This window comes from Prunus persica, chromosome G4 (genome assembly GCF_000346465.2).
Source record: "Prunus persica cultivar Lovell chromosome G4, Prunus_persica_NCBIv2, whole genome shotgun sequence".
NCBI classification, from domain to species: domain Eukaryota; kingdom Viridiplantae; phylum Streptophyta; class Magnoliopsida; order Rosales; family Rosaceae; genus Prunus; species Prunus persica.
In genome coordinates this window covers 17517006-17540305 of record NC_034012.1, presented here as the reverse complement: position 1 = coordinate 17540305, position 23300 = coordinate 17517006, and the positions used below count along the sequence as shown (strand labels likewise).

Below are 23300 nucleotides of genomic sequence, written 5' to 3'. Positions count from 1 at the left end.
AGGGGCATGAAAAGATTAAAAATTAATTAGCACGCAAAAAGAAAACGATAACTTAATAGGTTAAAATTTCTACCTTTATTTTCTTAAAAAAACGCAATATCGGCAAGCTTTTTACATTTTAGGATGGGGAGGAAAATATAAAAAGAGGATGATTGAACATATCCAGGTCTAACGATTCATTTTCAACCATATTAATTAAGGGGGGGGGGGGACTCGGTTGGTGGAGGGTGGCTTGTGCGTGGTGGTCATGGGGAATGGGAGGAGATGAAAATACAAGGGGGATGGGTTCTTGGTTTTGTAGGTCCCCATAATTTTTTTCTTTTTTTCTTTTTTTTTCTCTTTTTCTTCAATTTTTTCAAAAAAAAATTTATTTTTCTTAATGATTTAACAAAAAATTGGATGAAATGTTAAGATTTAGATAGCAAGGGGGAAATTGGCAATAAAATTAGTTTGTATCCATAATATTCCAAGAAAAAATTTGAGGGTACAAATTGAAAGTAGAGTACAAGTTTAAGGAGTGAATCAACAGTTATTCCTAAAACAAAAATAAGATAAAAGACTTTTGGATAGTATATTATAATGGAAAACTTTATAACAAAAATAAGATTTGTAATTAGTAATAAGCTTTCGTTGAGAGTTGAACTCAAGACCTCCCACTTACTAAACGGGTGCTCTAACCAACTGAGCTACAAGAGCTATTTGCCCTTCTTTCTTAAAAACAAAATAAATACATAAAAGCTCTAGAATAGAAAAGACGATACAACTATGCCAGCTTTCATCTTTTTGTATCATCTTTCTTATGATCGAATATTTAGAAGAATAAGATAAATCATTATGATCAAATTCCGAATCTATTTATGATCAAATAAAGTCTACATGTGTCTACCTAATAAAATTTTGAATTTATTTATAATCAAATGTAACTATGAATCATATAAATTCACATCAAATAACTACAGGATTAAATCAGGTTATTATCAAATTTATTTCAGGCTTCGGAAAAAATTAAATTTTTTATTTTCAATGGTGTTATTTTCTTTATTTATCTAATTCTTATTTTAAATTTTGATATTTTCTAATAAGTAAATATATTACGTATGAAATACATGGAAACTCAAATTTCTCTTACCCATATAATATTCATAAAAAGTAGGGCTAACTATAAAAGACACCTGCAAATTTAGGGTGATTCTCAATATGTACCACAGAGTATTAATTTTATCAATTTACACCCTTACATTTGCAACAACGTAAACAAAAAAGAGCCCATTTCTCCTCAAGCACAATCTCGTCCACAAAAAAGTTCCTGTATAATCCGCCCCCTATTCATCCCCCTCTCGCCCCACATCAACTCCAGACCCCATCTATCTCTCTCTCTCTCTCTCTCTCTCTCTCTCTCTCTCTCTCTCTCTCTCTCTCTCGTCCTTATCAATTTGGGCTTACTTTTGGAGCTCCGACTCCTTTTTCGAGCTAGAGGCCTTGACGAACTTGCTGAGGAAGGAAGACGATGAAAAAGGCAGCGTTGAACTGCACGCAGGGGGTTTTCCAAATCTGTGCTTGCAGAAGAGAAGCCTAGACCTTGAACTCTGATCCCAAAAACAACGACAGCAGGTATGAAACAACCAACGTAGAAAGTTAAGACGACGGTTTACCAAAATAGCTGCCATGTTAAATCCTAAATAAACACGACCAGCTGCTCTCAATCAATGTCGTATAATTTAAACGGAATCCACATCATTATATTACAAAAAAGCATCATGATAAAGCATTGTTCCACATGGTAAAGATAACTTTTACGACGGTCCGTATAAGTTAGTAATAACCACATCAGTTTGTTCAATTCGAGTCGTATAATATTCCTTTACCATGTCGTTAAGTGAAAAATACCGTCGTATTATATCAATTAATACATTTGCCTTTATCTTTAAACCGTTGTCTTAATTTTTATTGCTTTTTCAGAAATTTTTCTGGAGTGTTTTTTTTATTCAATTTGCGACGTGTAATATTAATTTACCATGTCGTGAAGTGAAAAGAACTTTCGTATTAATTTATTTTATACGACTGACCTTATCAGTAAACCGTCGTCATAAATTTTATTTCTTTTAAGATTTATTTCTTGGATTTTGGTAGCTTAAGTCGGTAGATCAACAAAATGACAAGAACTATAAAAACCACGACGGTTTATATATAGAAAACCGCCGTTATAGAGGAAATTAAAAAGAATTCCAAGAGAAATGAAACCTTACCAATGGGAGCTATGTTCCTCATCATAATCGAACCACAAATGTGAGAAAGACAATATTTTAGACGTTGATGATGTATGTGTTTTTGTGTCTTTGAGATACACAAAAACACATACACATCAAAATCCAAAATATTTTCCTCTAAAATTTGACGACTGCAAGCTATGAAAAAGACAATTTTTTAGAAGTCCATGATGTGTGTGTGTTTGTGTCTTTCAGATACACAAACGCACACACACACAACAACATCCAAACTATTGCCTCCAGAGAGGTGAGAGAGAGGCAAAGGCTGAAGTGAGGACGGCAGTCAAGGGCCACAAGAAGTTGGAACCCTAAGTGAAAACTGAAAGTGAAAGAACGCGTGAAAAGACCCAATTTATACAAATAATCTTTAATAAACACGGTGGTCCTTTTATAAATTGCGACTTCTAAAATTAAACATCCACGACGGTGTAGTAGTAAATAGTGTCGTTGTAAATGATATACCATGACCGTAAAAGTAAATTTCTGTCATTTAAATCCAAAAAACCACGATGGTTACGTAAACTAAAAGTCATCACTATTAAATAAAACCACGGCGGTTATATATAAAGAAGTGACGTTGTAACTTAAAATATCAGGGCGTCAAAAGTAAACTTTTGTCGTGTAAAACTTAAATAATCACGTCGGTTTCAGAATTTCAAAAGTTGTTTGGCTTTATTAATGACCATGTCGATTTCTACTACTTTTTCGTCGTGTTAATGACATATTAGGGCGGTTTATAACAAAACCGCCGTGTTATTGGACTTTAGGATAATATATAAACTTTTTTCTCACCTGACCTAAAGTTTTACGTTCTCTCTAATTGATAGATTTTCTCTCAGTTTTCCTTCAGTTCCCAAAAGCGGCGTGTCTGAATCTCCAAAGTTTACGTCTTCGTCTTGGCCTCCAAATCTCCAAAGTATACGTCTGAAGAAAACTTTCTTCGCAAGCCAAAGGTTTTTTTTTTTCTTCTCAATCTCTTGTGTTTTTTTTCAAAATCTTTTGCAAGCCAAAGACTCCATTTTTAAAATGACGAAATCTTGCATTGGTTTTAATAAATTAACAAGTCCCTCACTCTCACGACGTGTAACGATGACGACCTTGTGTTTATGTCGTATTAGTGGTCACACCACAACGGTAATTAAATCCATGCTATTACAAATAGCACGACGGTAGTTAATAACCGTCGTGGTGCGATGATTAATACGACATAAACAATAAATCATCGCCGTCTTATTTCCATACAAAACGATCGCGGGAGGGAGGGAACTGAGCAGTTTTGTCCGTACCACCTCTACTTAAGACAACGGTTTTTCTTGTTGACGTCGTTTAAGTTCACATACGACGTCGGTGGTTTACAGCTGTCATTCTAAATTAATAGAACGACGGTTGTGCTTTCCTACTGACGTCTTCTTTGGAATATTACGTTGTTCTTTTTAATTAACCGTCGTTGTTTCACTTGTAGGTTTAATTTCTTTCTAAACATGGTTTCGAAATCTCAAAGTAAGGAGGCTCAAGTATCTAAAGGTCAAAGCAAGGACCTTGCAGTTTCAAAGGCTCAAATGAATGAAGCCAAATATGTTCAAAGCAATCCCGCAAAGAAGATGAGATTTACCTCAATCTCCGAGAAAGAACCGAACTCAATGACATTTGATGAGAGGCCAAAATCCAGTCGCGGTATCAACACAATGAGCCCTGTTGTTAAGAGGAAAATCCAGAAGATTAAGCCCGTGGTTGAGTAAAATAAAATGGGCAGACCACATGGCAAGGCTGTTGTTGAGATGCAATCTTACATTGGTGACAAGAAGATAGTGTTGTCGTCTGCCGCCAAAAAATGGAAGAATTTTAAGTCTACCTTAATTAGGCAGTTTATCCTTCCATTCACAAATGACAAGAAGAAGTTAAAAGAAACCCCTCAACTTTAAAACTTCACAGAGAAATTGCAATGGAATGCCTTTGTAGCTTCAAGGTTATTCCCAGAATTTGAGGCTGTGCATTCTGAGCAGTCATAGAGAAGGAAAAAATACGAATACAACCATAGGTTGTCTCGACAAGGGTATGTTGGTTTGGAGGACGAATTAGAAGAAACCATGCCCGGTGAAAAAATCGATCGTTCTCTGCTATGGAAAAAGGCAAGAGAAGATAAACAGGGAAACATCCTTGATCCAAAGGTTGCAGAGAAGGCAAAATTAATAGTAAGTCTCACTGATTTTGTTCTAAATTTGAAAAACAGAGGTTTTTAATTTCATTTAGATGTCGTTCATTTTAATAACCATCGTTATAAATGAAACACCACGACAATTTTTATTTACTGCCGTTTCAAAAATGATAGGACGTCAGTTTTTTTAGAAAATAGACGTCTGGATTGAATTACCACGAAGATTTTGTATTTCTGAGTTAGAAGTTTTGTTTTAAAGTTTAAACTATCTTCATTTTCTCACACAAATTCTCTCTTTCTCTCTCTCCCTCTCTATTTCTCTGTAATTGGTTTGTACACTATTTCTGGAAAAGAATGCATATTTTGGTTAAGTTATTATTATTTTTTTCTGGATTTGTATTATATGACGGTATTTTAGATTATCAACATTAGAATGCATACACAACGATGGTAATCTGTTACCGATGTTTGTAATATTTTACCACGTCAGTATTTTCTCGAAACCATCATCTTCATTTAATTACCACGACAGTGGAGGTTTTTCATTTAGGGTTGTTTTAATTTTTTCTATTCAACTTTCATTTACACACAACTTTTTGTTATAGGACGGTTTTCTTCCCTTACCGACGTTATAATTGTTACACAACAACTGTAGTTTCTTACCGACATTTGAAATTAAATACAACGTCAGTTTTTTTAATAATCCGTTATCTTCACTGAATTACCACACTAGTTTATATTTTTGAGTTAGATGTTTTATTTTATCGGTAGTACAATATATTCACTCACTAACATTCTCTCTCTTTCTCTCTTTTAGGATGATTTGAAAAAACAAGTCTCCGAGGGCACTCTGACTGTCTCTGGAAGCAATGATATTTTGACCTTGGCTTTGGGAACCCTTGAGCATGGTGGGAGAGTCAGAGGTGTTGGAGCTGGGGTTTCCCCAAGTCAATTCTTCAATTTGTCGAGACAGCAGAGAGTAAAATTTGCTAACAAATTGAAGGAAAGTGTCATAGAGGGTGTCAGAGAAGAAACCATAAGGATTGAAGCTAGGGCAAAGAAATCAGTTTTGGAGGCTGTCAGAGCAAAGAGGGAAATTATGTTGAAACAATTCAGTCAACTAATTCCCAATTTTGATCCCAACATGCTCAAAACTCCAATTACCCCAATTCCTTTACTGCCTCAAGAGCAAAGCCCAAAAAATCCAATGTCTGACAAAGCAAGCTGCTCGGGGGCCACTAATGTGAGACCCCTTGTTTTGGAGGAAGAAAATGCCAAGAATGATGTTGATGCTGCTGAAAAACAGCAAGATGAAATGGTAAAAATTTTGATTTTTGCTTTGTTCTGCTTTTTTTAAAATTTAAATAGACGTCGCTATTTATCATCACTGATGTTAGGATTTTGAAACAACGACATTATATATTTACTGACATTTTAAATCCATAAGACGTCTACTTTTTCAAAAAACTGTCGTTGTGATTTAAATACCACGACGCTTTTGCTTGTTTATCTTCAGAAAATTTTGCATTTTATTTTACGACTTGTAAATAACGACAGTTTCTGTTTACCGTCGTCTTAGTCATTTACTACGTCGGTTTGTTTTTCAGAAACCGTTGTCTCTTTTTTTACTACATTGTTTGTTTTACTTGTTTTACAAGCCATCTTCATTGCATTTTATTTAGACAATTTTTTTTTTTTTTATAGTTTTGTGATGTTAGAACCCGAACTCAACGACAGTTTCTATTTTACCATCATCTAAATTCTTTACTATGCCAGTATTTTCAAAATACCGTCGTTTAAATTTTAATACCACGATGGTTTTAGTTAGAGTAGTTTATTTTATTTTTAACAAGCTATCTTCTATTTCTTTCTTTATTTCTTGAAACAGGATTTCTCAAAGCTGGACTTGCCACCTCCTCTGTTAGCCCTATGCCAATTTTTCTAGACCAAGTTGCCTCAGAACGAGACCATGAAAGTTAACATTCCAAGGGAAGAGTTTGGGTATGAACATGATACCTTCATCTTGCCTGAGGATATTTTACAGCTTGCATCCATGGTTGAGATCAGATCCACAATGATTGCAGTATACATGAGGTAATTCTAAAAATCCAATTTTTATTTTACAATTCCCTTTTGTTTTAAATTAAATTAATTCTCATTTAATTGAATTTCATATATTTTAAGTACCAATTTGACTATTTAAAAATGGCAAATATGGTAAGCCTTGTTTGCCTCGTCGACCTTGAACAAGTTAGCGCTCAATCTGGATCGTTATCTTACAAATCCAAACATCTGTCAGACCGCCTGAAGAAGGCAGATGGGGACTAATTTTTCTTTGTGCCTTATAATCCAGGGTTAGTCCCCTTAACTATTTAACCTATTTTCTTTGTAATTTTTCTTGGTACCTAACTATTTAACCTATATGGATTTATTATGTGTAGGGGTCATTGGGTGTTGATTATTGTGAGGCCAGCTAAGGAGACTGTATATTATATGGATTCATTGCCAAATCGCTCGATTGACGAGTACATGAGAAATATAGTGAATACGTAAGTTGATTTACTACATTCTAATGTGTGTTAGTAGGCTAAAATATTTGTCATTAACACTTTTTGTTGTCTTGAAACTATGCAATCAAAATGTATAACTCTCACGTAGGCAAACAATCACATGTAAATCAGCCATATGGAAAACTCTACATGACACTTCTTGACAACCAACAAATGTAGAGTATGGCTACTACGTGATGCGTTTCATGAGAGATATAATTCATGATCCAGACCTAGCATTTTAGAAGAAGGTAAAAAACATAATTGAAGATTTAATTTCTTTTTTTAAATACTACGACTTTTTTTGAATAACCGTCATTTTTATTCCAATAACACGTCGGTTTTTGTCTTATTTTTGCAGTTTAACAAGAAAAAAGAACCAGTCAAGTATGTATAAGCAGACATTGATGAAGTGAGGCTGGAATGGGCAGAATTTGTTACAAAGCAAATAGAGAATTTGACATAATGTTTATTAACAATGTACATAATTTTTTTGTAATTATTGAACTAAATTATATGAATGACTATGAGAGTAATTCATAAAAACTAAATTTAAATCTTAAAAATCGACGTCTCATTCTTCTTAACACGTCTCATTATTACAAATCACCATCGTCTTATGATAGATGGAAATAAAACATCAACGGCAAATTTTAAAAATGACATGTACCTGAAAAAACACGACGGTTTATGTATAAAACTGAAGTCTACAATTTATTTTTATGGAAAGCAATAATCTAGTTTAAAAATACTAAAATATTTTGTACCGAAATACCACGACCGTTAAAAACATCATGTAGACGTCTTAAATAACCTACAACAGCGGTAAATTTACGAAGGAGGACGTTGTAGGCCTTAAACAACGTCGGTAACTACTCGAAAGACGATGTTGTTAATGTAACCCATGGCGGTTATTCAAAACATATAGACGTTTTAAGCATTAAAGACGACGGTTAGTTCATAACAAGCGAAGTTGTAAACGATAAAAAATGTCGGTGCTTAAACTGCCGATATCTAAATGAACTTGGACGACGTTTGACGTTGTTTAACGTCGTTGTAAATGCATGCAATGTCGGTTATATACACGTGTCATTTCATATTAATGTGACTTTTATATTGTATTTAATTTCTAATATTCATAAAAAATTCATAAAAATTCCAAAAAATAAACCGACAACTACCATGCACTCATTGAAAGATTGTCTTCCCCCTGGAGCTTTTAACAATTTTTTTTTCTTGTATTGAATTCCTAATATTCATAATAAATTCAAAAAAAATTCAAAAAATAAACCGACAAATACTATGCACTCATTGAGACAATGTCTTCCCCCTAAAGGTTTGAAACATGAAATTTTGCCTTTTCAAAATTACAAGTGATAACAAAATAAAAAAAAATTTAGAGACAAAGCACAATAGTCCTTATACTTTCATAACATAACCCTAAGGTTTATGTGATCCATTGGTGGCCATAAATACAAATAAATGAAATCCTGACTTTTAGCCTTTGTTGTAAGGAGTCCGTAGCAATTTTCGGTTTATTTTTCTCATACTTGTGTATTTTTTTATAATTCTTGTAAAACTTAGGATTTAAGCTTTGGGGTTTAGGATTTAGGATTTAGGGTTTAGGGTATATTGAAACGATGCGAGTTTTCTCTCCACTGTTTTTGGTCAATTATGTGCATTCGAAGCCCAGGAAAACCAAAGCACACCTAATTATTTAATATTTAAGACGTCGGTTTTTTTAAGAAATGGCGTGAAAACAATTTACTACGGCGTTTCCTTTAAGATACCGACATAGTAAATATTTACAATGTCGTTACATTTAATAAACCATCGTGGTAGGCCTTTATTAAACGTCGTCAGGTATGTATTTTCCGTCGTCTTTAAAAAACGCGGTCCTTTGAAATTTTTCACTGTGATCTAAAATTTTTAGAATTCCCCTTAACCCTAAAATATTTCGTTCTCTCTCTTCAACATAAATTTGTCTTAAAGTTTTCGCTCTCTCTCAAAGCATTGGTATTCTTTGAGCTCTCTCTCAACCATTGGTTGTATTCTCTGAGTATCTCTCTCAATATCCATGTAAGTACAAACCCTAATCTCTTTATTTAATGATATTGCACGGCTTCTTAAATCAATAAATAATTTCGTTGGTTTTGGTAGCTATGAGCTCTTAATATATGTTTTGGGAGCTATGGGTTCTTAATTGGGAGCTATATATGGGTTCTTAATACATGTTTTGGGAGCAATGGGTTCTTAATTTTTGTTTTGGGAGCTATGGGTTCTTAATATATGTTTGGGAGCTATGGGTTCTTAATATATGTTTGGGAGCTATGGGTTCTTAATATATGTTTTGGGATTTGCATGCTTGTCATAATAACTCTCTGTTATGGGTTCTTATATGTTTGTTTGGCCATGGGTTCTTGGAAAATGATTGGGAATAGGAGATTTAGGCTGCGGGTTTTTGTAACCTACGACGACGGTTAATGGACCAAACCGTCGTCTAAATTTTCATTATATGTTGGTAGTTCATTTACTCCCGTCGTCTGAACTTTTTTGTATTTGGTAGCCTAAAGACTACTATTTCAACACTAACCGTCGTCTATATGCTCCTAACCAGAACTTGTTCATTAAATTCTGGGTTTATGTTGCCTAAAGATGACGGTATCTCCAATAACCGTCGTCTTTAGTCTACATGAACCCCGGAACATTGTTCTTCAAAAAGAAATACAAATTTCTGGGTTTGGGTAGTCTAAAGACGACGGTAATTCGATATGCCGTCGTCTGAATTGCTGTAACACGAAGATTATTTTGTAAATACCGTCGTCTGAATATTTTTTTTTCAATTTATTCTCTGCTATGTGAATATAGTGATGTTTTATTGCTTGTTTTTTCATTTTATTATATATATGATTTTATTGTGTGTGAGACGGATAAGTCATGGATGCATGAGGATCATATTCATTGTCCATGTGTTAAATGTGGGAATATTCGATTGTTTGGGGTTGGAATTATAAGGGACCACTTATACTTTAATGGAATTGACCAAAGCTATAAGATTTGGACATGGCACGGAGAACCTTGGGAATGGAGTACTAATGCTAGTAAAAATGTGGAAGAAGATGAGCAAAGTATGTTCAGTTTTGTTTCTGAAGAATTAGGGATGGATGATAATGATTATGGCGATATTGGATCTGATCCTTATGAGTTTGCCAATGTGATTAGGGATGGAGAACAACCCTTGTACCCTGGTTGCAGTAACTACATGAAGTTGTCGGCTTTGGTGAAGTTATATAATTTGAAAGCAAAACATGAGATGAGTGATGTTTGTTTTACAGAATTATTGATACTTCAAGGAGATTTGCTTTGGGGATGAGTTATGAGAAAATCCATGCATGCCCCAATGACTGCATCTTGTATAGGAAGGATTACGAAGATTCAACTATTTGTCCTACTTGTGGTATCTCAAGGTGGAAGGAAGGCAAAGATTCAATCTTGAAAGAGGGCGTGCCAGCGAAGGTGGTGTGGTATTTCGGCCAATTCCGAGGTTTAAAAGGATGTTTCAATGACGTAAGGTAGCTAAGAGTTTGACTTGGCATGCTGATAGAAAATCAGTTGATGGTCATATGTCTCATCAACCGGATTCCCCGTCTTGGAAACTTGTTGATGATAAATAACCCAAGTTTGGTAAAGAGCAGAGAAATTGGCTCTCTCATCTGAAGAATTCAATCCTCATAGTTCTTTAAGTAACAGATACAATTGTTGGCCAGTTATCTTAGTTACATATAATCTCCCACCATGGCTATGCATGAAACGGAAGTTCATGATGTTGACTTTATTGATTTCCGGTCCTAAACAACCCGAAAATAATATAGACGTCTACTTAAAGCCTTTGATTGATGATTTAAAATCTCTGTGGGATGGGATTAGAGGAGTGTATGATGCATACATGGGAGAATACTTTACACTCAATACACTATGGACAATTAATTATTTTCCTGCGTATGAGAACTTATCTATTTGTGTTGTTAAAGGATATCAAGCTTGTCCAATATGCGTCGATGAAACACCTAGTCACAGGTTGAAAAATGACCACAAAATTTGTTACATAAGGCAAAGAAAATGGTTACCAATCAATCATCCATATCGGAGGCAGCGTGCAGCTTTTAATGGGAAACTTGAATATGGCACGCCTATCGAGCCATTAACCAGAGAAGAAGTGCTGCAGATGGTTGAAGGTATTAATTACAAATGGGGCTCGAAAAATGGGGAAAGTGTTGGTGAGAATGATGGTGACAAAGTTTATTGGAAGAAGAAATCAAAATTCTTTGATCTCGAGTATTGGAAATACCTTCATGTGAGGTATGTTCTATATGTTATGCACATTGAGAAGAATGTTTGCTATAGTATCATTGGTATATTGCTGAAGATCTCTGGAAAAAATAAAGATGGGATTGTTGCTCGATTAGATTTATTGAACATGGGGGTCAAAACTGATTTACAACCTGAGTATGGAGAAAGACGTACTCACTTGCCTCTAGGGCCTTGGAATTTGTCAAGAGCAGAGAAGAGAGTGGTTTGCAATTCTTTATATAGTATGAAGGTCCTTGAAGGTTATTGTTCAAATATAAAAAATATTATATCTTTAAAAGATTTAAGACTTCTTTGCCTTAAATCTCATGATTATCATACATTGATGTAACAATTGCTCCCTGTGGCAATTCGTTCTATTTTGGAGAAGCCTACAAGGTATGCAATAACTCGATTGTACTTCTTCTTCAATGCTATATGTGTAAAAACGGTAGATGTTTCCAAGCTAGATAAGTTGGAAGAAGATTTAGTAGTTTCTTTGTGTTTGCTTAAGAAATTCTGTCCCCCTTCATTCTTTGATATCATAGTTCATCTAGTAGTACATCTTGTCAGAGAAGTTTGTCTATGTGGGCCAGTTTATTTTAGATGGATGTATCCGTTTGAAAGATATATGAAAGTGCTAAAGGGGTATGTTCAGAATCGTACTCGTCCCGAAGATTGCATTGCTGAGTGGTATATAGCTGAAGAAGCTGTAGAGTTTTGCACTGAGCATTTATCTGATGTTCGTACAGTTGGAGTGCCATCAAGCCAGAAGACGAGAGTTTCAAAGCCATGATCGGGTTGCACAGTGAGCTCAGTTGATCGGGACCTGTTGATCCAAGCACATTTATATGTCTTGGAGAATACGAAGGAAGTCCTACCTTATATCGAGTAAGTTTTATTCTTTAAATATTATTCCTTATGTCCATCTTATATACAAGGGACCGTAATGCTTGATTTTTTCGTGTCAATGTAGGGAAAATATGATGTTTATCGAGACCACTTATCCAAAATTTAGAAAGAGAACAAAGAGGCTGCAAGATAAACACAATAGCACTTTTATTCAATGGCTACACTTTAAGGTATATGTTATTGAATAACATATATTGAACTTTTAATTTTCTTCTTTCTATATTAGATTGAATTAAGATATATGATTAATTTGTAGGTTCAAAGTGAACTTGGGGAAGAGAATAATGGCATATCAGAAAATTTGAGGTGGCTAGTAGCTGGTCCAAGCAGGGCAGTGCCATCATATATGAGCTATCTTATTAACGGTGTTAAATTTAACACCAAGGCACAAGATGATGTGCGAACTGTCCAAAATAGTGGAGTTTATTTACTTGCACATACTATGCAAGTTGCTAGTGCCAAGGATAAAAACCCAATTGTCTCCAATATGGGTTTTTATGGTGTCATTCAAGAAATTTGGGACCTTGACTACCAAAAGTTTAGAATCCTAGTCTTGAGGTGTGATTAGATAGATAACAGTTAGGGCCTTATAGTCGACGAACTTGGATTTACCCTTGTAGATCTAAGTAAAATTGGACATAGGAATGACCAATTTGTTATGGCTTCTCAAGTGAAACAAGTATTTTTTGTTGACGACCCAATGCATCGTGGTTGGTCGGTAGTGTTGTCAATGCCTAATAGAGAATATAATGATGTTATTGGTGATGATGTGCTAGGTGATATTAGAATTGAGTGTAAAATACGATGGTCCAGATAAAAAAATCGCAAAAACAGATGTCAAAAATATAACCAACATTGTATTTTTATAAACGACGTGGAAAGAAAATGCAAAAGACCATAAAGAAATAAAAACCACCATTTGAAAAAGAAAACACGTCAGTTAATTAAAATTAAATTATAAGCAGCTAATAGATATTAACAACAACGACAGTTATGAAAATAATGCACAACGGTACAATTCTCCTAACGACGAATTTGGAAAACACTACTTCCACGATTAATAACTACCATCGTCTAAAGAGGGAAATAAAGGCAACTCAGTTCCATTAACTGTCGTGATAGCTCTTCTACACGTCGGTTAGTCTAAAACAATTGATGTCTCAGAGAATAACACGTCAAAGAGGGTTATAAAAGCGACTTTTAAAAGGCCAACCACGTCAAGGTCTATACAAAAATCGACGTGGTAAGTGAATTACAACGTCAAACAATTGGATCCTTGGGACGTAGTAAAGGACTTAACCATGTCCGTTATTTTACAACAACCGCCGTTCAAGCTCTAATCCACGTCTTTTCTTTTCCTGTTCACGCCGTCAAAATAATTTTTTACGTCTGCAGGTAACCATAGGAGTCGTGGGTAGTTATTGTTACGTCGGTTTTCAGTGATATTGTGCCATGTTAAAAAGTTCAGACATCAGTTTTTTTTTTAAAAAGAGTCGTCTAACTTTCTCCAATGGGCTTTTTTGTATCATTTAAATGTTGATTCTCACAAGTAACATACGTGGAATATGTTTAACAAGGAGGTGTTTTCCTACATAGCGACGTGGAAAATGTTATCAACGACTGTTATTCCAAACGCGTGTCATGGTTAATATATTTTACATCTATTACGGTATGATTATTGACATGTAATATATTTTACACGTCTGTTCTTTTCTCTAAGCGTCGTCTTTATGTGTTTTAGACGTCAGTTTTTTTATTTAGTGAACGTAGTATATGTTAACCAAGACGGTTTCTAGGTTATACAAGATGATATTCCTTCAATTAGAGACGTGGATAAAAATCTTTATGTCAGTGCTTATTTTGATCTTGACATGTAACATTCTTTAAACGTCTCTGTTTTACTAAAACCGTTGTCTAATGTTGTCAAAGTTTTCATTTTATGCTATACATATAGTACTTAGACGTCGTTTTTTATTTTTGTATGACGTTGAATGTCTGAAAGATGTCAGTTATTTGCTGTCGTTGTTTTATATATCAAAAGATGGTAGACGATTTCACGACGGTTTGAAAACCTTCTAGACGACGGTGGATTCCCGTCGTCTATTTCAATTTTTGTAATAGTGAACACACATCAATTGCTGAGAATTGTATAAATTTTACGAACTTATTCATACTAAAATCCAATTATGTATTTCCATATCATTATCATTCTAGAGTATTTGCGATATGATATTCATTCCATGTTACAAATAATGGTATACTGGTGATTTACCCCCTGAACTAGTATTTAACTTTCGATTTGCCCCATATCCTTTTTTTTTAGAAAATTAAGGATGAACTTTTTTTTTCCTCCAATTTCCCCCCTACGATCTAAATCCTCAACATTTCATCCAATTTTCAGTTAAATCATTTAAAAAAATTGAAGAAAAAAAGTACCATCCTCCACCCCCACAGGCCTTTCCCCTTTACCTCCCCTTTCTGTATTTTAGGAAAAAATTGAAGAAAAAGAGTAAACCTAATGCCAACCCCTTCCATCTCCTCCTTTCCTCCTCCCATTCCCCCATGACCACCATTCTTTACTCCCAGACCAATCCCCTACCCCCATATACCCTTCCCCCCACCTCCCCATTCTGTATTTTCATCCCTCGAACCCAGCCCACCCCCTCTCTCCTCAGGGTTTTTCTTCTCCTCCCATTCCTCCATGACCACCACCCTTCACTCCCAAACCAATCCCCCACCCCACAGGCCCCTACGCTCACCTCCTCCCTTCTATTTTTTACCCCCGAGCATAGGTCACCACCCCCTCACCCCTTGGGTTTTCTTTTCCACCCATTCCCCATGTGACCATAACCCTCCACTCTCAAATCAATCCTCCCACCCCCCACCCATAGAACCCATCCTACACACACACACACACACACACACACACACAGAGTTTTTTTCAGTTTTCAGTTTTTTATTTTATTTTTCATTTTTTATTTATTTTTAACTTACAAAATGACCACTTTACCGTCATATTTAACGGCAAATTGGATGAAATGTTGCGAATTTAAACGGTAGGGGAAAATTGGCAAAAAAAGAAGAAGTTCATATCCTTAATTTTTTTAAAAAGAAAGAATAGAGAGCAAATCGAAAATTAAGTACAAATTTAGAGGTAAATCACTAATATACTCTACAAATAATTTCCTCTCTCTCAAGAACCAACTCATTTTGCGGCCCTACACAGAGCAATCTTGCGGGAAAACCATGGGTGGGCATATGGAACTGCCGAATCGGGAAAAAAAGGAGTTTGCCAAAATATCAAACAACTGTTAAAAAAAATTGAACTGGACCACTTTATACAGGTTCCAATTCCGGTTTTTACCGGACCATCTATATTAAATAATGTTTATTATATTTTACTTACATGTGGTGTTCTCTGATTCGTGTTTGCAGTGGTTGTGTACATTAAAAAATTGAGTATTAATAAAGCAAGTTGGTTGTCTGTTTGCACAGTGCATGCGTGATGCGTTGGCCAGAGAGAACCGCTTTTTTACTCTTTCTTTACTTTTTGTTCGGGTAGTTCTGTTTTTTTTTTTTTTTTTTTAAGTTTTAAAAAAAAGAAAAAAGAAGAGGGAATCGCTCTTTTGTGAGGTCTGAACCCACGCCTCTAAAGCCATAACCAAAACATCATATACAAAATTTGAACCCCAAATTTGGAGCCTTATGTACAAAACCCTATTAAAGGGAGTTAATTTTTCAACTCCTCTTTTATCCACTTGTGAAAGTAAATAATCAGGCTTTTAATCACAAGGTAATCCTAAACCTAGTTCTAAAATTCCTACGCATCTCTCTCTCTCTCTCTCTCTCTCTCTCACACGCCGCCCCTAAAATCCCTAAAAAATAAAAAAAATAATTAATACATACCCAAAGTTTTGCATCATCTTCTTCGACTCCAGTGCACTAGCACCCCACTATATACTCCAACCATATCAGCAGCCACCCACAACCACCAAACTGATCTTCCCACACAAACCCAATCTCCGCCATTCTAATTCTGATCTCTAGATGTCTTAACCCAACACTTATTCCTGCCCACGGGATAAGCAGACTACATTTTTTAGAGATAAGTAGGGAGCAATGGAGTTGTTCATAAGGAAAACCAAACTGACCATCATGGCAGATTGCATTCTTACAAAGGGCAGTTAGAGAGTAAGAAGGGATTAGTTTTTCTTTCAGGAAAAGCAAGGAAAAGACCACCATAGGAGCTGACTGTTGATGGCTTTTCTCTGCCAGAATAGATAACTTCCCCTTTTTTGTGGCATTTAAAAAGAAAGATCTTTTTGAAAAGATTTGCCGCCCATTATTCAAAGATTAAAAACCCCACTCCAGCATTTCCTATAAAATAAGAGAGAGGGTGAATAGATAAAGGACAACAACAAAAAAATCAATCAAGACAAAAACTCTCAAAGTCATAACTGACAAACTCAAAATGATCAATTAATCTCAAAAGCCTTCAAAAACTAGAGCAGCCAAAGCTTCTTGAGCCACAAGAAACAAGTCAGCTAGAATTCGAAACTCTGATTTCAGTTCAGTTCAGAGAAACAGTTTTACAAAGCGAGATTTCTTTCGTTATAAATTTGGTTCAGTACAAGCCAAGTCAAGTAGAGTCTGGGTTCTCACAACATAAAAACCTTAACAAATTTATGGAAAACCTCGATCAAGCAGAACAGGTACTATAGTGCAGCCCCAGCTCAATGATCGTTGAATCCAACCACGTCTGCCCTTTCAGATTGAAGAGGCTTCAATTCTGCCTATTCAAAAAGCCTTCCAGGACTTAAAATAGATTAAAGCTCTGCCAAACTCAAACGTTGGTATCGATTTACAGCTGAAACTTGTCAGTTGAAGGTGTTGATGATTCAATCCAGCACAAACACACCCAGTCCAGTCCGAATCAGAAGCAGCTACCTAGGCAGAAATTGAAGTTCGACGTCCTGTTGTCTTTTCTGGAGTTGGCTTTTTCTCTTTCTAAGCTTTGTAATCGGTAGTTCTGCCTAAAACAATTTACTTTCTTTTCGTTTATTATGGCCAAAACTACTAGTTTTGTACTATGAAAAATTGTGAAAGTCCTCACCAGTCTGAGGCAGGAAAAGAACTTACTTGGGAGATATTCCTTACCCAAATTCACAGTCGTTTGTTCAGAATCAGTGACTTGGGGCGCAAGTTATCTATTTTTAAGAAGTCTGCTAAGGTTTTTATTGCTAACAGTGGCACGCTCATACACAAAAAAGAGTTGACTTGTTGACCAATCAATGGTTTTCAAGTCAATAGGAAACTTCACTCTACCTTCACAGGATCAGATAAAAAACGGGTGAACAACTTCGTTTTTAGAATAGATTCTGATAATCAAGTGTTCTAAGAGTTGTTTGCCATTAAGATGAGTGGGCAAATGGGTAGGATATTGGAGCAATGGAATGGGGAGGGGGAAGGTGGTTGCTTGGGGTCTCGAGGGACTGCTGGGTTTTTAAGTTTTTTTATATTTTAAATTAGTTTATTTTTAAACATTTAAAATAATTTCTCCAAGGAAAAATATTTATTTTAAAACTATCATGCCACGTCAGGGGAATTAATAATTTTTATTTGAAAACTAACTTAATGGGGCAACCTTGATTAAAGAATGGAAGTTCAGAGGGGAGATTGAGTCATTTAAAAACTCAGGGACAAACCGAGAGAATTTGGAAACCACAAAGGGTATTTCAATAAATAAGCCTATTTTTTTATGCGTACAATTATTTTGTCTTGTAGTTGTGGGTTATCATGCTAAAATTAAGAAGCCTAAGAAATTAAAGAAGAAGTTGTATATGACGGAGATAATACTATTTTGTTACTTTTATTCAATCATGTTCCCCAATGTATAGTAGAATTCTTATATGTGGCAAAACATGATTAATTTGTGATAACAAAAAAGTACTATTCTCGGGACATACAAGTTTTTAAAAAAAAAAAATTAGGATTGAAATGAACTGGAAGTTTGTACCCTTTAACATGATATCAAGAAACTTTCTCGTGCTTGGAACATTACAGAATCTTTTTCCAAATCTTACCAACAGAGCAGGATTGAAAAAGTGATAGCCAATTGACTTGTGTCTTCAACTTTTTGGTAAAAACCAAGCCTAGAGACTGGTGCATTTCTTCGGGTTTAGCATTTGAATTGCTACCTACCATTGGGTTTCAGCAAGTGCGTTATTTATTCAGACTAAAAACAAAAAAATAACTGACAGATAACGACGTAAAAATAGTATTGAGTCTGTCCATCCGTAGGAATATGAACATGACAGAGGTAATTTGCAGAGAGCACGTGACTACCTAATCACTATTGAGTTTCTAAAGGTTCAAAAAGAAAAGAAATAGAAAAACAAAAAAATAAAGTCACACAACCTGTGCTGTATAAACAGAAAGCCACATATTTTACACCCATCAGTTTTCATCATCGACTTAAACTAAGGGTTATTTACTCAAATTAGAAAGGAAAATGAAGCTTCACCTCATACGTACATCAATCGGCCAAAGTCTAAACAGAGAATGAAAAGTCAGGTAAGTTTTTCTTTAATTTTTAGTTTGACAGCAACAGAGAATGAAGTGCATGGTATCAATTTCAGTGGGTCAGAAAAGATTCTTGGGAGGATCATCATATTTGGAGTGATTATGTTTACCATTTCAAAGGGATTTGCTGATATATCTGCAACTAAGAAACTCCAACTACCATCCATAGAAGATATGTTTGCATTAGGGCACGCAAGATTGTTGGATGTCGACGTGAGTCTCCTAATTAATTAAAGAGATTTATTTTCTTGATTAATTAAGGGATTTATTTTCCTATTTTTATATAGTTGATAAATCATTGTATAATTAGGAGATACTTTCCTAATTCTTTATTGTATCTAATTCCTTGTTAAGTACCATATAAACTCTTATATATACCTCCTTATGGAGAAGAATAAGATTAACCTAATACATTCAAACCATCTTGTCCTGAAACTTAAGAAGTTGTTAAGAAGTTGTTTCCATCATTATTTTCCAGTCTTTCCAGCTTCCAGTGTGATATGTGCAAATTGGCTAAGAGCCATCGTGTCCCATTCCCATTAAGTTCAAATAAGAGTTTGGTTCCTTTTTCTCTTGTTCAATCTGATGTTTGGGGACCTGCTAAAATTGCCACTCTGGCAGGGGCGCGATGGTTTGTCACATTTTTAGATGATTGCACATGCATGACTTGGGTTTCCCTTCTCAAAACTAAAGAGGAAGTCAGTTCCAGGTTTCAACAGTTTTATCAAATGGTGGAGACTCAGTTTCATGCCAGAATTCAGGTTCTTCCTTTTGACAATGGCGGAGAATTTCTCAACCATGATCTTAACTAGTTTTTACAAGATCATGGCATCATACATCAACGCTCATGCCCTTACATTCCCCAACAGAATGGGGTGGCTGAAAGAAACAACAGACACTTATTGGAAGTCGTTCATGCCTCTCTCTTTGGTGTCAATATGCCACGATCTTTTTGGGGCAAAGCCGTCGTCTCTGTAGCATACCTTATCAATCGGATTCCCTCTATTATCCTAAATTTCCAAACTCCACTTCCAACACTTCACCACCATATCCAAACAACTCCCACCCCAAACCTAGAACCCCGGATTTTCTGCTCTGTTGTATTTGTCCACTTACATGATCACCAATGAAGCAAATTGGATCACAGAGTCGAAAAGTGTGTTTTCATTGGCTATGCACCTCATCAGAAAGGATACCGGTGTTATCATCCTCCTAGTCAGAAAGTCTATACTTCTATGTGTGTTGTGTTCCCGGAAAACGATAAATTTTTCAACTGCACAGGAGGAGTATTGCGACACCAACACTTCTCAAATTTTTGATTTTTTTCCTCCAGAATCATCCCAACCTAAAAGCGACCGGTTGCATGTTGAAAGTGACTGGTCGCCAATGACTTGCCTGAAAACGATCGGTCACTTATGACTCTGCCAGAAACCGACAGGTCGCAGCTTGGAAGTGACTGGTAGCTCCCCGAAAACCATCCTCAGCCTGATCTGTCGTCTCCTTGTTGTCCAACTCAGGAGGAGGAAACTGATGAGATTTTGCCCACTCCGGAGACTTCTTCAGCTCCAGTACCACACCAATCACCTGCTGAGGATGTCATTCAGGTAACATCTTGTCCTGAAACTGATAACATTAATGAAATATCCCATGATGATTTGATTTCAGAAGGCATAGAGCCTACATATCAGCTTCCAGATAGGAAGAACCGTGACAAACCTCTAGTACAATATGAAGCAAATCTTAAAGCTAAAGGGAAATACCCCATCAATAATTATATATCTCTCAGCAGATTATCAGAGTTATGTGTGCACTATGAGAAGCAGTTGGCTGACATATCTGTCCCCAACAGTGTAACTGAAGCATTAGAAGACCCGAAATGGAAAAAAGCTATGAATGAAGAAATGCGAGCTCTCCAAAAAAAATTTCACATGGGAACTCGTGCCCTTACCTCATGAAAAGAAGACGGTAAGATGCAGGTGGATGTATACTGTGAAACTCAAAGCAGATGGATTCGTTGAAAGATATAAAGCTAGATTGGAGGTGAAGGGGTACACACAGAGATATGGGATAGACTACGAGGAGACTTTTGCCCCAGTAGCCAAGATTAACACTATTAAAGTCCTATTGTCTCTATTAGCAAATCTCGATTAACCAGTACATCAGTTTGATGTCAAAAATGTATTCATACATGGACACTTGGAAGAAGAAGTATATATGGACTTACATGAGGATGTAACTTAGCTCATGACAAGGGGAGTCAAGTTTGCAAGCTCAGAAAGTCATTATATGGGTTAAAGCAATCCCCCAGGGCATGGTTTGGCAGATTCACTAAATTCATGAATTTTTTTTTATATATACAGAGTAACGCATATCACACTTTGTTCTTGAAGCGTGATGGAAGAAGACTTATTGTATTGATTGTTTATGTGGATGACATAGTCGTAACTGGAAATGACACAGGAGAGCAACTGAAACTGCAGAAGTATTTGTCTAAGGAATTTGAGAAGAAGGATTTAGGTGATCTGAAGTATTTTCTAGGAATTGAAGTAGCCAGGTCCATAACTGGTATATTTTTGTCTCAAAGGAAGTATGTATTAGATCTGCTCACTGAAACAGGAATGCTTGGATGCAAACCTGCTGATACACCCACCAAGATGAATCACAAGTTATGTGAAGACATGGATCAAGAACCAACCAATAAGGAACAATACCAACGCCTTGTTGGAAGGTTGATATATTTAGCTCACACAAGACCAGATATTGCATATGCTTTGAGTGTGGTTAGTCAGCTTATGCATTTACCCAGTGTGTCCCATAGGAATGTAGTTGATCGGATATTAAGATACTTAAAGTCAGCACCTGGAAAAGGATTAATGTTCTCAAAAAATAGAGATCTCGAAGTTGTTGGATATACAAATGCTGATTGGGCTAGCTCGGTTACTGATAGACGCTCTACTTCAGGTTACTTCACTTTTGTGGGAAGTAACCTAGTCACTTGGTGGAGTAAGAAACAAAATGTGATATCTCAGTCTAATGCTGAAGCAGAGTATCAAGGAATGGCTCACGGAGTTTGTGAATTACTATGGATCAGAAGACTATGAACATAATTAGGTTTCAAGCCAGAAAAGCCAATGGAGTTACATTGTGATAACAAGTCAGCCATTAATATTGCCCATAATCCAGTTCAACATGATCGAATTAAACATGTTGAGGTAGATAGGCATTTTATAAAGAAAAAATTGAGAAGAAGATTATCCGCCTACCATTTGTAAGATCAGAAGATCAATTGGCAAATATCTTAACCAAAGTTGTTTGTGGAAGAGTATTTCATAACTCACTTACCAAGTTGGGCATTGGTGACGTATATGCACTAACTTGAGGAGGAGTGTTGACGTGACTCTCCTAATTAATCAAGGAGATTTATTTCCTTGATTAATTAAGGGATTTACTTTCCTATTTTTATATAGTTGATAAATCATTGTATAATTAGGAGATACTTTACTAATTCTTTACTGTATCTAATTCCTTGTAAAGCACCCTGTAAACTCTTATATGTACCTACTTATGAAGAAGAATAAGATTAACATAGGTGGCACGGATGAGGATCTTGAAAAGGATGATTATTATAACCGCGATGAAGATGCATACACTGGTTTCGATGCTCGTTCATAGGAAGCGGATGACTTAGATATCCCTCATGGATTTGCTGGTGACAATGAGCGCCATGTTAGTGTCGAGCCGATACCCAACACACTTTCTGCTTGTTTTATTTATATATCTTGTGTTGCATGCTACCCGTTCTAACTCATAACTCATGCCCTGCCTTCCCTTTGCAGGTTGTCGATACTATTGGGAGCATGGTAGACCGCATACCAAGCGCTTGCCCTAGCCTTCCCTCTACTATCATTGATTCCACACAAGATGTCGGCAAGGTATCCGTTGCTTGCTTTTTTTTTTCTTTTTTTTTCTTTTGCTTGCACCCGCACACGTTATGTTTCTTTCCACCACCTATCTTTCGATTCTATCTTCTCGCGTGTCTTCGAACTCACTCTTTATCCATTATTTCATTTGTTCTCCCTTCCCCTTTTTTTTTTAGGTTGGGAGTGCCACACAAGGCGCAGAGGGTACGCTTCCTACACTTCCTCCTCTCGAAAGGCCCGACGCAACTACTTACACGGTTCTTGCAGCGCCGGTTCTACCAGTGATACAAGAAACCTCCCGAAGCGAGACACCTCTACTTCGAGAGGTATCCCCTATTCTGCCGAGTATTCAGTCTCCCATCACAAGGGGCCTTGAGCATTCTATTTTACCACATCTCCAGCAACATTGCCCTACAGTGAGATTACTGATGGTGATTGTCGGGTTAGTGGTACCTCTGTCGAGAGCGCTCTTGTGGGGCATTTACTAGAGAAGAGCTTGTCTTGGCTGGATTGGGAAAACTCATTCATCACGTTCAAAGCCTTCTTCGACGGTGGTGTCAAGATCCTC

At 36.1% G+C, this 23300-nt stretch overlaps 1 non-coding gene across 1 annotated transcript; it reads right to left on the bottom strand.

The window, feature by feature from the left end:
• On the bottom strand, window positions 623–696 carry TRNAT-AGU. Its single transcript has one exon. It is a non-coding gene; the product is annotated as a tRNA-Thr (tRNA).